Genomic DNA, 14,626 nt, shown 5'->3' on the forward strand with positions numbered 1-14,626 from the left:
CAAGCTAGGCAAACTTCCAGCTGTGTGCTCTATGAAAGTAGACCTAGAGGTCAGTTCAGTGGTTAGACCAGCAAGGAGAGTTCCAATACCTGTGCAGGACAAAGTCAAGGTCCAGTTAGACAAAATGGTGCAGCAAGGTGTGATTTGTACAGTCACAGAACCAACTGAGTGGGTGTCTTCAATGGTAACTGCTCATAAGAAAAATTCAGATGAAATCAGAATATGCATTAACCCAAGAGACTTGAACAAGGTGTTAGAGATCTCATCATCCTATGTGTACAGTCGAGGAGATTGCCCCCTCATGCCAGATGCCACTGTTTTTTTGTTTTAGATGCAAAGAGTTCATTTTGGCAAGTGGTGCTTGATCGTAAATCTTCACTACTGACTACATTCAGTACCCCAATTTGGTACATACAGATTCCTCAGGACACCTTTTGGAATAAATTCTGCCAGTGAAGTCTTTCAGCATGCAATGGAGGAATTTTTTTCAAACTACCCATCTACTATAATAGTTGATGATTTATTGGTTGGAGGTAATGGTGAAGCAGAGCATGACAGAAACCTCAGGAAAGTTTTGGAGAGAGCGTGTGAAGTGAATTTAAAGCAAAATCCTCTCAAGCGTAAATTCAGACTACCAGAAGTTACTTATGTAGGTCATTTATTTACCAGTACAGGCTTACAACAAGATCCTTCTGAACAAGCAGCCATTCTTGAGATGCCAGCTCCAGACTGTCCAAGCCCTACAGCGTTTTCTTGGTATGGTTAACTATTTGGACAAATTTATCCCTGACTTTAGTGAGTTATCAGTGCCTTTAGGAGAGCTGACATGCAAAAATGTTTGCCTGATCATGGTTGGAACAACACCAGAGAGCATTTGATAACCTCAAACAGCAAATTGCTAACCCTCCTACATTAAGGTTTTATGATGTCCACAAACCAGTAGCTCTTTCCTGTTATGCTTCCAAGATTGGTCTTGTTGCAGTTATTCTTCAAGAAGGCAGACCTGTTGCCTATGCATTTAGAACTCTTAACCAAACTGAGATGCAATATGCTCAAATCGAGAATAAACTTTTGGCAATTGTGCTCGCATGTTTGAAGTTTCATGATTTTATTTATGGCTGAGCAGTACAGACAGAAACTGACCCATCAACCTCTAGTCACTGTTTTAAAGAACACTCTGCTCCAACAAGACTGCAAAGAATGATGCTCAGATTGCACAAGTATAATTTCAAAATGGTCTATACAAAAGGTAAACTTCTATATCTGGCTGATACCTTATCCAGATCGCCCAGAAATACCATGGAACAGCTTGATGCAGAGAGTTTTGACTTTGAAGTCATGGAAGTGCATAATTTTTCTACCACGAGACTTGACGAGCTGAGAGATCACACAAAGACTGATCCAATTTTGCAGAAGCTCAACCACTTCATCAAAGCAGGATGACCGTCAGAGCAATCCTGTGTACCGCCAGAAGTACAACCTGACTTTCCATACAGAGATGAGCTGCTGATTGAAGATGGTATCATTTTCAAAGTTCCAAACGTTGTTGTTCCTACTTCCTTACAACATGAATACATTCAGATTTTGCATCGTGGCCACCCAGGTTCTGATTCTACCAAAAAAAGGGCGAGAGGTATAGTATTTTGGCCTTCTCTTTTAAAAGACATTAATGAAGTGCTTTCTTCTTCTTCTTCAGTGTGCAACAGTATTAGGTTTATAGGTAGGTACTAGGCTATCGGCCCTGGGGCCTATACAAGCCTAGCCAAAAAGGTACCCTGGCTTTTGCCACCCAAGAAAATTATTTTCCTGTGCCACTGTCGAGCAGAGCCACAGAGGTGATCCCCGGGGTGAATTTCCTATTTCCCATCCAATCATCAAGATTTTTCTTGAAGAGTGCTAATAAGGAGCTTTGTTTGATATAGATAGGTAGTTTGTTCCTGAGTATGGGACAGGAATCTATCCCTCCAGCATGTTCTGTTTATTGTGGTCACAAGGTTTAGGTCCGTAGAGCGTGTAGCTCGGAGGGATTTCTTTAAGTGGAGCATGTCCAACAGCTCTGGGTTTGACATAGCTTTATATGTTAGGCAAAGATCACCTCTGAGTAGGCGATATGCAACGGAGTAAAGCTGGAGTTTTTTTAGATGGTCTGCGTAGGGCATCTGTTTGAGGCCGGTAATCCTCTTTGTGAGGTATTTCTGTGGCCTTTCCAGTTGTTGTAGATGTCTTGTGAGGTAATTACCAAAAGGGGCGTTGTACTCTATAATGGGTCTAATGAGTGATGAGCAGAGGGGAACAATGACCTCTTTTTTTCTGGATGAGAAAACTTTTGTAATGAGGTGTGCCACGTAGAAGGATTTCCTGACTACTGTGGTGATGTGATTATCAAAGGAGAGACTACTGTCCACCTGTGTCCCAGGGTCTCTTATCACACTTTCAGTGTTAAGTATACTAGCGCCTATGTTGTAGCTCATGGGTACAGAGTTTTTACCAAAGGGGATGACAATGCACTTTTTGGCATTGAGCTTGAGGCCATGGCTTTGACACCAGGCATCTGTCTCAGTGAGGCCCTTTTGTAGGATGTCCACATCATTAGGAGTTTCGATTATGGCTCCTAGTTTGCAATCATCTGAACTTCGTTAGCCAAAGACCTTTTGTGTTAGCCTGTACTTCAGTGAAGTAGATACCAAACAGGAGAGGACCCAGGACTGTACCCTGTGGTACTCCACTTGTCACTGGTCTGAAGTCGGATTTGGAGTCTGCTACTTTCACAGTGTGGGTTCTGTCAGTGAGCCAGCTGGCCACCCATCTTGTGACATAGGGATTTATACCTAGTTTAGTGAGTTTATCTATAATTCCAGAGTGGGGGATGGTGTTGAAAGCCTTGGCAAGATCTAGATAGGCTGTGTGAACCACCTTACCCTAGTCAACGGCTTTGGTGACTGCTTCAAAGAAGTCTGTCAGGTTTAGTAGACATGATCTGCCTTTTACAAACACAAACTGGGTGGGGTCCAGAGTTTAAAGATTACCAATGTCTTTGTTTATAAGTTCCATGATAGTACATTCCATGGCCTTGCAGACCAGGCTCATCACGCTAATGGGGCGGTAGTTCCCAGGGTCCGTGGTGGCTCCCCCCTTGTGGAGTGGGATAACTGTCGCTGTGCGCCATTCAGCAGGCACAAAGCCTGAGGTGAGGCTTTGATTGAACACTTAGGTGGGGTGCCAGTTCGTTCTGTAGTTCATGTAGAATGCAGCTTGGGATGTTGTCTGGTCCCATGGATGCTGTGTTCTTGGCTTTGGAGAGTGTGGTTTTTACCTGTGCAGCTGTGATTACAGGAACTTTGAATTCTTCCAGTATAGAGATGGGCTCTTTAGGGGGTGAGAGGGGATAAAGTTAGCACTGAACCTATCTTCCAGGATGTTGGCAATATCAGTTGGGTCTGTATATTTAGTGCCATTGTGCTGTAACTCAGAGCAGATATTAGTGTTGCCATTGAGATTCTTGACATAGATGTAGAATGTTTTGTGGTTGTCTTTAGAATCAGTGGCGATTTTGTTTTCGTAAGTAGCTTTGGAGGATTTTATCAGGGATTGCAGCTTCTTACTGAAGCTGACCAGGGAGCTCCTCCACTCATGGGATTTTACTCTCTTTTGCAACAGTTTCTTCCTTCTGATGTACAGTTTGTTTATGGCAGGGGACCACCAGATTGGCTTCCTTTTTTTGGAGGATAGCGTCTTGGTTCTGTTTGGGATAGCATGATTCATGCACTCATGTAAGTGCTTATAAAGTGCAATTGTGTAGGATTCAGTAGTCGTAATTGTATTGTCCATCTGCATGGGTGTCATGAAGTTCACCACTTCTGTCTTAAGAAGCATGAAGTTGGCTTTGGAGAATTTTTTTACCATGGTTTCCATAATGGGGGGTGGGGCAGGATGTGGATATCTAGGGTAATTAGCTTATGGTCGGATCGGACCAATGAGGCATTGACTTCAGGTGTGGAACACCGGTCACTCATGTTGGTAATGACTAGATCTAGGATATTGTTGCCCTGGGGGGGGGGGGGGGTGTGGATAAGTTGATCCAGGGTATTGGAGTTTATGAATTCCAGAAAGCGTTGAGCGAAGGGGTTGGTACATGAGTAGTTTTCCCAGTTAATGGTGGGGTAGTCGAAATCGCCGATTATTAGGGTGTTTGGTTGAACCGTAATATTTTCCAGTACATCAAGAAAAGAGGAGTGGGAATCCTGTGGCATGGTGGGTGATCTGTAGCAAGCTACAGTTTGGATTGCAGTTTTGCCCAGAGTTAGTTGCACTTGGATAACCTCGGCTGCATTATGCTGAGCAACTAGCCTGGAGGTGTGGATATCCTTAATGAATATAGACACATCTCCGCCTTTGGTGTTCCGGTCCAGGTTACATGGCCGAAAAGTGTGGTATGAGATATGCCTGGTAGTGCAGGGTGCTCTCTGGAGCCTTGAACCAGGTCTCAGTCACTGCACAGATATCGATGTTCTCCATTTTAAGGAGTACCTCGAGTGAGTGCATTTTGAGATTTAGACTTCTAGCATTGAGTAGCATCACCCTCAGTTTTTGCTTGCCTGTTCCTGTTACAGTGGTGAATTTGTCATTTGAACCTTGCCTAAAAAAGGCACTATAGGGGCGGCAAGAACCTTAGCCAGTATCCAGAATCCCAGAGGTGACAGGTGCAGGCCATCTCTGGCAAAGCATTGTGGTCTCTCGACCATGTCATCCCAGGCAGACAGATACTGGATCCCTTTAGAATGGCACCAGATGCTTAGCCAATTGTTGAAGTCAATAATTTTGTTCTTATACTGCGGCATCATTCTGGGTGATGGTAGAATGTTACTCAGGGCTAGGGTCATACCTGCCTGTGCTACAAGATCGGAGAACTCTTCCATGTCTTTTTTCATGTAGTCCAGGGAGGTGCGTCTCAGATCGTTCACACCAACATGGGACAATGTCAGTGTCATATTTGTATTTGTTGTGGAGTGACCTGAGTGCGTGGGTTATGTGGTGGATCCTGGCACCCGACAGGCAGCTGACAGTAACCTTTTCCTTGTTTAGCCTGTGAGTGGGTCATCAGTGTGCCTGACTATAGAGTCTCCTATGACTAGTGTGTTGGGTATGTTGTTTTGCCGTATTGGCTGTGGTTGAGTGGCACAGTCTGCGTGCTATGTGTCATTTGGGTTGTGTTGGGGGATGGAATTTGCTAGTGTTTCTGCTTTGGAGGTCGCTGTTGCTTAGACAGATTATTATTGAGAGCCTCCACGAATGTTTTTGTGTTTCTATGTGTGGATTTTGGTGGTGTAGATTTAGTGAGACTATGTGATGAGTTCGGTATGGTGCAAGTGTTTACCTTCTCCACTTGACTGTTTAAGTTCAGTCTTGATTGGAGAGAGCTTTACCTCCAGTTTGGCTAGATAAGTGCATCTCTCACAGGTTGTAGTGTTGGGTGGTAGGAGGAGAGGGTTGTCTGTGTACATGAGACAATTTCTACATTGCCCCAAGATGCCCAGATTCACCACATAAGACAGGAGAGAACACTGGGAGCTGACCCTTGGACATGCCTGAATAAAAAACTATTTTCCTCTAGATAAGTGAGGAAAGTGAGTACAAGAGCTGCTTTTCTCTAAGCAAGTGAGGAAACTAAGTACCCAAACTGTTTTCCTCAAGGTAATGAGGAAGGTTGAGTGCTGTAATAATTAGTAGGTTATTTAGTGCTTACAAGTTCTGAAAAAGTGCTGATCACGAATAAACAAATTCAAGTGCTAAAACTAAGACTCTGTATCTGGACTAAACTAGTTAAAAGAAAGGGGGGAAACAAGTGCAAATGTGGGCTTTCAAATCAGAAAGTTGAGAGAGATGGAAAAACAGCCCAAATGGCCAATAACTACAATTTCTGGGCCAGAACTACTCCTTATGTGGTAGATAGGTTACCTAGTGCTTACCACTCCCACTGATAAGCTAGAAGGCTTCCCTCCAACACAGAAAGCTTGGGGGGGCTCAGAAGCTTACATACAGTCCTGGATACAGCAGATCTGAATCTGGACTACACTAGTTACAGGAAGGGTATTTTTATATATATATATATATATATATATATATATATATATATATATATATATATATATATATATATATATATATATATATATATATATATATATATATATACAGAAAAGTAGCTAAAACAGCAGTAAAACAATTCAAATGCAGTGCAAGCTAGCACACTTGAGTATGTAGCTATGTTAGACCAATCAGTTTAAAAAATGCAATTAAATTAAAAATGACTAACAACAAGTGCAGAAGGAGTCTATTAGGTAGAATGAGGTAAAGAGATAGGACTGGGGGGAGTTTCCCAGATCAAATCTAGAGTGGAGGTGGGCAACTGCAAAAGCCTTCAAATTTAAACAACAAGACAGGAGTAGGAAGGGTGGGTATGGGAAAACCAACACCTTCACCAGATATCTGAAAAACTATACAGTGAAGCAAAAATAACAGTGCACAACTCTGAAGTCAGCCAGCAATGATATAAAATTAGTCAAACAGCAATTACCAGTACACAACTGTGAAGTGCCAGAAAAATATACTCAGCTCTGTATATCTCCAGGTAGTTTGAAAAGCAGTCTGCCAGGACACAGGAACGCACCCACAATGATATGCAGGCTGTTACTACGAGAGTCTAATTTTATGCAAGCAATCCTTGAGATAGTCAGATAACACACAGGATGTAAAACCAGTTATACCAACTTAAGACACAGAGAAATAGGGGGAGGGGGGTAAACACCTTCAGCAGAGATCTGAAAAACTATACAGTGAAGCAAAAATAACAGTGCACAACTCTGAAGTTAGCCAGCAATGATATAAAATTAGTCAAACAACAATTACCAGTACACAAGTCTGAAGTTCCTGAAAAATATACTCAGCTCTGTATATCTCCAGATAGTTTGAAGAGCACTCTGTCAGGACACAGGCTCCAGCAATGATACGCAGACTGTCACTACGAGGGTCTAATTTTATTCAAGTAATCCTTGAGATAGTCAGATAACACATAGGATGTAAAACCAGTAATACCAACTTAAGACACAGAGAAATAGGGGAGGGGGGGGAACACCTTCAGCAGAGATCTGAAAAAACTATACAGTGAAGCAAAAATAACAGTGCACAACTCTGAAATCAGTCAGGAATGATATAAAATTAATCAAACAACAATTACCAGTACACAACTTTGAAGTGCCAGAAGAATATATTCAGCTCTGTATATCTCCATATAGTTTGAAGAGCACTCTGTCAGGACACAGGAAGGCTCCAGCAATGATATGAAGGCTGTTACTACGAGGATCTAATTTTATGCAAGTAATCCTAGAGATAGTCAGATAACACACAGGATGTAAAACCAGTTATACCAACTTAAGACATAGAAATAGGGGGAGGGGGGGAAACACCTTCCGCAGAGATCTGAAAAACTATACAGTGAAGCAAAAATAACAGTGCACAACTCTGAAGTCTGCCAGAAATTATATAAAATTAGTCAAACAACAATTACCAGTACACAACTCTGAAGTGCCAGAAAAATATACTCAGCTCTGTATATCTCCAGAGAGTTTGAAGAGGACACTGTCAGGACACTGCAAGACTCCAGCAATGATATGCAGGCTGTTACTACGAGGGTCTAATTTTATGCAAGTAATCCTTGAGATAGTCAGATAGCACACAGGATGTAAAACCAGATCTGAAGTAGTTACTTCATTTGCTCTGCAACCTGTGGGTATCGGATCCGAGCCGACAGCTTTCCAAGCTATAAGATCCGAGCTCCTAGCTCCTCCCCTCTACCCATAATCCCCTGCTACCTGCTGTATTACCTCAGATCGTTTTTTGGCGTGGCTGAAGTAGCTATCTTTTGAAGAGCTCCTGGCTTTGGTGAGATCGTTTACTTGTTAAAGTCCTTTTTTCTCTAGCGTTTTTGTGAAGTTGTAGGTAGTGTATATGTGTGTAGTGCCCCTGGGTTTATTTTCAGTGGTTTAGTTAGTTTTTCTCGTAGTTAGTTGTTCCTCTGTATGACACCCCTCCCCCGTTAGTGTTTGGGTGTGAGTGTGTGAGTTAAAATGGCTGAAGGGCCCAAAGCCATTTTTTCGAAGTGTACTGAGTGTGGCCAATGAGCTTTCACCGGCTGATGGCCACACTCAGTGCGTTTTATGCCTGGGGGTGGCCCATTTATCTATGGCCTGCCAAATTTGTGCGGCCTTTAACCCCCGGGTGCTTAGGGATAGGAAGAATAAGCTGATCCTGGCGGGAAGCTGCCCCAGAAATCGGCTTCTTCTTCCTCTCCCGCTCAGGCTCAGGCTGCTTCGGCAGCCTCGGTGCCCTCTGCGCCCCCTTGCTCAGCCCGGGACTCAGCCTCTCTCTTTGGGTTCAAGCACGGGTGACGCTGGTGCCTCTTCCTCCAGAGAGAAGAGGCACAAGGATAAGGAAGGGCACAAATCCCATAAAAGGCGGGCTGAGACTCAACCCTCAGCCCCGCCATCTAAACTGACTAAGTCTCCCTTGAGGGTCTCCGGATCCTCCCCCTCTCGGCTCCATTTGCTCAGCTTTTCGCCAGAGCTAGAGGAGGAGGACCAGTCTCCCCCGAGGTCGTCGAGGCGGCCCTCCCGGCCCGCCTCGACGACTTCTAGATCGACCAGAAGCCTCACTGAAGCGGACATGGATCGGATGATGCGTCGATTCATACAGACCCAAATGCAGATGGGGGTGCTCTTGCATCCCCCCCCCTCTGCGAGGGAGCGCAGCCCCCATTTTTGCTCCGATCACTCCTTCTCCTACTTGTTTTTGGGTCTCGGAGTTGTCGGATCCGGGCCCTTTTGGAGCCGGGGATTTGTCAGCGCCGATAGCGCTGGTTTCATCGACGCCGACTATAACCTCAAGTGTGTCGGATCCAAGTTCTCCGGGCCGAGGGCTGAGCGTCGGATCCGGGGGAGTTGGTGTGTCTTCGGCGCCGCTGGGTTCGGAGTGCACCTCTCTCTCGGCGCCGACTGCATCTGCCCCGATCCCTACCTCGGAGCCGAGGAGGATGCTTTCGGAGCCTGGCGAGAGTAGTTTTCCTTCGGCTTTTGAGGTAGTGGAGAGGGTACTGTCGAGGTCCTCGGTCCGGGCTTTGGATCCTCCCGTCCGTCCCCCTGCATATGTGGGTCTATCCTCCATCATCCGACCATCGGGACAGCCTGCTCAAGCCCTCCAGCTAGTTCCCTTGGAGGAACAAGAACCCGTGGACGAGCCCTCTTTGGATAGCCCCATCGAGGAGGTCCCTTGTAAATGTAGGTGTAAGAGGAGGCACCTGGACTCCCCTGAGTCCGTTACCACTGACACGGATTTAGATGAAGGGGAAGGTTCCCCAAGGTCACCCCCCCGAGGATGTCTCCTTCGGAGGCATCATGGAAATGTTGCATATTAGAGGGGGGGTGATCTGCCCAAAAACCTTCCATGGATGAATCCATGTTCCTGGAGGTGTTTGAGGCAGGCCCATCTACCTCCTGGCTGTCCCCTCTGGCTGACCCCCTGGTAGACTTAATTACTACCAGGGCGTGGAAGGAGCCTGACACCGTGGCGCCAATTCCTAGGCATCCTGATAAAGTCCTTAGCCCCCCTACAGATAGGCAGTCTTGGGCCAAGGGATCTCCCGTTGATGCCATGTTGGTGGCGGCTGCCACCAAGAAAGAACTCGCACAGGAGAGTTCTTCGGTCCACCCGCCAGATAAGGAATCTCGAGCACTGGACCGCATTGGGAAGTGGATATTTGCTTCAGTGACCTTCTTGATAAGGGCGCTGAACTATATGGCACTTACCATCAGGCTACAGTGAGACTTGATTAAGGAATACGCTGCAGCCCCCTCCTGGAGTCCATGTCGGTCGGAGACCAGAATGTTTTTTCGACTCGGATGGCACTCTAAAATCCATTTCTAAGACGTCCATGCGGCTTCTTTCCCATGCAACGGAGGGAGCCGCTAGGGCCAGCGGAGCCGGGGTCGTCTTGCGATGTCACGCCTGGCTCCGTCTTTGCGACTTCGCGGATCCCTTCAAAGCGTCCTTCGCGAACGAGCCCTTTGACGGATCTTCGCTTTTCGGCAAGACCGTTAGCGATATGGTGGTCCAAAGCGAAAAGGACAGGAAGACGCTGTCTGCCGTCGGAGTCCGCTTCTGTAATCCCCAACGATCCTTTTCTAGGAATCAGAGGGGACAAAAGAAGCTGTGGTTCCGCAAGTCTCAGCAATCCCATCCAGCTTCGGACCCCTCGTCCTCTAGAGGCAGAGGAGGACAAGGTGGACGCCGGCCCACAGACCCAAGCAGCAGCCCTGAGGGCTTGCCCAACTGTCCTTCTCTGGAGGCAGTCGGGGGGCGTTTGACGGAGCACCTGTCAAATTGGGAGTCCCTTACGACAGATCGATGGGTGCTCCATTTCATATCCAGAGGTTATTCCATCCCCTTCATAAACCTTCCCCCCAAGACCAGATTTCTCCCCGATGTACCACCCAATCAGAGGGAGGCAGCGGCTTCAGAAGTATCGAAGTTGCTAGAAAAAAGAGCCATCCAGCCACTCCCCCCAGATCAATCCGGATTGGGTTATTACTCCAGGTTCTTTTTGGTGCCAAAGAAAATGGGGGACCTAAGACCCATCTTAGACCTTTCTGCTCTGAACCTATTCATTCCCAAGGAAAAATTCCGGATGATCACCCTCCAATCAATTCTCCCCCTTCTGCGGGAGAATGACTGGATGTGCTCTATAGACCTTAAGGATGCGTACTACCACATTTTGATGGACAGACAATCCAGAAGGTTTCTCCGCTTCCGGCTGGGGGACAGTCATTATCAGTTCAGGGTTCTTCCTTTCGGCCTCATCTCAGCTCCCAGGGTGTTCAGCAAAGTCATGGCAGTGGTTGCAGCCCACCTGAGACTTCAGGGCATTCAGGTCTTCTCGTACCTAGACGACTGGCTCCTTACCACCGCCAACAGGCATCAACTCTGCGTGGCAAGAGATTATGCTCTGACTCTTGCCCACAACTTAGGCATCTCAGTAAATCTGCAGAAATCCTCTCTGTGCCCCATTCAGGTCCTGGAATTCATAGGGGCCAGGTTGGATACCCGTATCTCTTGAGCTACCCAAACTTCAGACAGGCTGAGCAGCTTGTCATATCAAGTATTAGCCCTTCTTCAGAGTCCTGCCCCACCGGCGGAGTTAGTCCTGAGGGCACTAGGGTCTATGGCGGCAGCGATCAGTCTCTCCCTTCATGCACGCCTGCGAATGAGGATAATGCAGTGGACCCTGCAAGTTCAGTGGTCCCTATCACTCCACCTGTTGAACACTCCGATACCACTGAGCAGAGTTTGCAAGGACTCTCTTCTTTGGTGGCTCCACGCGCGGGAACTCAGAGAAGGGAGGCCCTTTGTGATCCCCCCGCCCCAAGCCACGTTGACCACTGATGCTTCTCGCCTCGGTTGGGGGGGGCATTGTTCAGGCAGATCCGTTCAAGGCACGTGGACGTCCCTAGAGACCGCTTTGCGTATCAGTGTCCTAGAGATGAGGGCGGTGCTTTTGGCGTTGCAAGCTCTCCACGACCTTCTCCCTCTAGGGACTATTGCAATCCAGACGGACAATATGTCAGTAGTCTGCTACATAAACAAACAGGGAGGAACCAGGTGTTATCCCCTTTGTCGAGAGGCTATGAGAGTTTGGGAATGGGCAATATCCACCAACCGGTTTCTGGTAGCAATGCACATTCCGGGTCGGTCCAACTTATTAGCGGACAAACTGAGTCGAGTACTTCTCACTTCGTACGAGTGGTCTCTCAATCCATCTGTTGCGAAGCAGATCTTCCACAAATGGGGTTGGCCTCACTGCGATCTTTTTGCTTCACCATTAAACACAAAATGCAGCGAGTTCTTCGCAATACTTCCCTCCAAAGGGGAGAATCCCAGAGATGCTCTAGTTCATGCTTGGCCTCCCAGTCTCCTTTATGCTTATCCCCCCTCCCGCTTATGATAAAGTTCATACAGAAAGCCTGTCGGTTGGGGAGCACAGTTATCCTCATAGCCCCATTCTGGCCTTGACAGATCTGGTTCCCTTATCTGCGGTCTCGCACTGTGGCTCCTCCATGGATTCTGGATCCCATCCCAGACCTGATCTCGCATCCTGCATGTTGCCAAACCCCGATCCTGGTAAACCTCAAGGTTACGGCTTGGTTGATCCAGTTCCAATCCCGTATGGCCTTAACAGGACTCCCGGTATCTCTTCTCTTGTTAAGGCCATACTGGTCGCGGCTCATAAGCCGTCTACCAGAAAACTTTACAACAGTAAATGGAAACGTTTCTCCATCTGGGCTAAAGACAAGGGCCTGGACCCATTTACAGTTCCTATTCCGACTATTCTGGACTTCCTGTCGCTGATTTTTCGGCAGGGAGCAAGTGCTTCTATGGTTAAGGTGCAGTTGGCAGCCATCTCCCATTTTCATGTAGGTGATGGCTTAGGGTCCTTGGCATCTACAAAATTATGCAAAGCTTTCTTGCGGGGCATCTTTCTTTAGAAGCTGCCTGTGAAAACTGTGGTGCCCCCATAGGATTTGACCTTAGTCTTACAAGCCCTGGCAAGTCCACCCTTTGAGCCTCCGGCCTCGGTTCCGTTAAAGTTCTTGTCGTGGAAAACGGCCTTCTTAGTGGCTATTACTTCGGCCAAGAGGGTTTCAGAACTTCAAGCTCTGTGTATGAAACCCCCTTACCTTATTTTTCACAAGGATAGCGTGTCCCTCAGGACTAACCCGTCTTTCTTACCTAAGGTGGCTTCAGAGTCAAATATTAATCAATCAATAAATTTACCAGTGTTCTTCCCAAATTTTCAGAACAAAGGGGAATACAAGTTGCGCAAACTGGATGTACAGAGACAACTACGTTTCTACTTGCACAGAACTAAAGATTTTCGCAAGTCGGACCAGTTGTTTGTATCCTTTGCAAAAGCAGCTATGGGTAAAGCCATTTCCAAAGTGACCGTATCAAATTGGATCTGTCAGTGCATAATTCAAGAGTACATATCGTCAGGCAAACCAGCCCCTATTGGAATTCACGCTCATTCTACAAGGTCTGTGGCCACCTCAGCAGCCTTTTGGTCCAGGGTTCCCTTGGACGACATATGTTCAGCAGCTACTTGGTCCTCTTCTCATAAGTTCATTTCTCATTATAAACTATATATGATTTCGAGAGGCAGGGCTTCTTTTGGCTCCGCGGTGCTTCGGAATATCCTTCCGTAAAGGCCACCCAGGTTTTTCTTGAGTAGCTGGGGACTCTGTCCCACAGGTTGCAGAGCAAATGAAGTAACTACTTCAGATAAAGAAGTTCTGTACTCACCATAACGTTCCATCTGAGTAGGTACTTCTTTTGTCTGCATCCGACCCCACCCTGCCATCCCCCGAACCTTTTCGGGATTTTCTGGTCACCTGTAAGTTTCTTGTCAGGAGATTAGATATGGTGTATTCCTCTCTCGAGGTTATTAGCTGGGTGATAAAGCAAAAAAGTCAATCTGAGGTAATACAGCAGGTAGCAGGGGGTTATGGGTAGGAGGAGGAGCTCGGATCTTGTAGCTTGGAAAGCTGCCGGCTCGGATCCGAAACCTACAGGTTGCAGACAAATGAAGTACCTACTCAGATGGAACATTATGGTGAGTACATAACTTCTTTTTATACCAACTTAAGACACAGAGAAATATAGGGGAGCGGGAAAACACCTTCAGCAAAGATCTGAAAAACTATATAGTGAAGCAAAAATAACAGTGCACAACTCTGACGTCTGCCAGAAATTATATAAAATTAGTCAAACAACAATTACCAGTACACAACTCTGAAGTGCCAGAAAAATATACTTGGCTCTGTATAGCTCCAGATAGTTTGAAGAAGATTCTGTCAGGACACTGCAAGACTCCAGCAATGATATGCAGGCTGTTACTACGAGGGTCTAATTTTATGCAAGTAATCCTTGAGATAGTCAGATAACACGCAGGATCCTGCACAGAGAAATAGGTGGAGGGGGGGAAAACACCTTCAGCAGAGATCTGTAAAAGTATATAGTGAAGCAAAAATAACAGTGCACAACTCTGAAGTCAGCCAGCAATGATAAAAAATTAATCAAACAACAATTACCAGTACACAACTCTGAAGTGCCAGAAAAATATACTCAGCTCTGTAAATCTCCAGATAGTTTGAAGAGCACCCTGCCAGGACACAGAAAAGCTCCAGCAATGATATACAGGCTGTTGCTATGAGGGTCTAATTTTCTGCAAGTAATCCTTGAGATAGTCAGATAACACACAGGATGTAAAACCAGTTATACCAACTTAAGACACAGAGAAATGGGAGGGGGGGCCACCTTCAGCAGAGATCTGAAAAACTATACAGTGAAGGAAAAATAATAGTTCACAACTCTAAAGTCAGCCAGCAATGATATAAAATTAGTCAAACAACCATTACCAGTACACAACTCTGAAGTGCCAGAAAAATATACTCAGCTCTGTATATCTCCAGAGAGTTTGAAGAGGACTCTTGTCAGGACACTGCAAGACTCCAGCAATGATATG

At 46.2% G+C, this 14,626-nt stretch overlaps 1 protein-coding gene across 1 annotated transcript in view; it reads left to right on the top strand.

Annotated features, from left to right (window-relative positions):
- The window catches only part of TTLL5 (tubulin tyrosine ligase like 5), a gene marked incomplete in the record, with an annotated part of 5,893,562 nt that overhangs the window by 3,822,670 nt on the left and 2,056,266 nt on the right, over window positions 1-14,626 (top strand).

This window comes from Protopterus annectens, chromosome 6.part0, assembly GCF_019279795.1.
Source record: "Protopterus annectens isolate FY-2018-M chromosome 6.part0, PAN1.0, whole genome shotgun sequence".
Classification (NCBI taxonomy): domain Eukaryota; kingdom Metazoa; phylum Chordata; order Ceratodontiformes; family Protopteridae; genus Protopterus; species Protopterus annectens.